Consider the following 1031-nt stretch of genomic DNA (forward strand, 5'->3'; position numbering starts at 1 on the left):
AAAATCATATAAAATCAAAGGTTATGAGATCATACTTCATAGCCTATACCTGTAGTTGAACTTGGAATTGCAAACCGTATAACTGTGAGTTATTTACTTATTGCACAGACAGGAATGTGTATTTTTCTTGTCACTCTAAATTTCATCACTTTGTTTCCTCTAATTATTTATTCAATTCAAATGTCACTCTTGGTTTGACAATAAGCTGAATTAAAGTTCACTGTTGCGTATTGACCCTACTTTTTTTTTATCACTATATCACCCTTGATCAATTCTCATGAATCTTCTATCATTTTTTTTTATATATATTTGTCTAGGCTATAGGCTACGTACGTGCAATGTCAGAGTAGCAGCAGCCTTATAGTGTCAGACAGGGGTTGATACCTTACCAGGCTGATAGACCAGACTATAAAAACATATAAACACACAGTGCCGTCTTTCCTGCACGATAACAAGCAAAACTGCTGTCGGTCTCTGACCACTAGAGCCTGGTGACGCCAGGTTACTGACCACAGACTGTAGAAAGACATGCAGGATAGCCAAGCATGAAGCGAATATGATTGGATGAACAACGTTTGATGCTAGGCCAATCAGAGGCATAGAAGGGTGGGGTAGGTCATGCCTTCGCCATCATGCGGAAAAATATACCTCGTGTGGGACGCCTCACGACACCCTGACAGAATAGGCCTTTTGTACAGCAGCCATTTTTTGTCTAAAACGAGTGGACAATTATTTTTCCTGGGGGGCCACATGAGAAACCCAGATTGTTGCTGGGGGCCAAAAAAATGACATGGCGTCATGCCATAACCTCTAATGCAGTGATACTCAACTTGCGGCCCGGGGGCCATATGTGGCCCGCGATAGGGTGCAGAGTGGCCCCCCAACCATTTTATAATTCACAATGAAAACTAACGTTAAATAAAGTTTGACTGAGCTCCAGCTAAATATGTCAAATATTGCCACCTGCACGCCACCTGCAGGCACTTATATGTACTCACCGGTAACTAACTTAACCTGACTAATACAGTAAC

General features: G+C 41.7%; 1 protein-coding gene across 1 annotated transcript in view; it reads left to right on the plus strand.

Moving 5' to 3' along the window:
* The window catches only part of cyb561 (cytochrome b561), an 11626-nt gene extending 11403 nt beyond the window's left edge, over positions 1 to 223 (plus strand). The window contains exon 5 of the mRNA XM_083649466.1: positions 1 to 223. This exon is cut by the window's left edge and continues 787 nt beyond it. The gene's annotated coding sequence lies outside the window, so the exon portion shown is untranslated.
* Positions 224 to 1031: the final 808 nt, after the last annotated feature.

The sequence above is a fragment of the Poromitra crassiceps genome (assembly GCF_964638095.1).
Source record: "Poromitra crassiceps genome assembly, chromosome: 13".
NCBI classification, from domain to species: Eukaryota; Metazoa; Chordata; class Actinopteri; order Beryciformes; family Melamphaidae; genus Poromitra; species Poromitra crassiceps.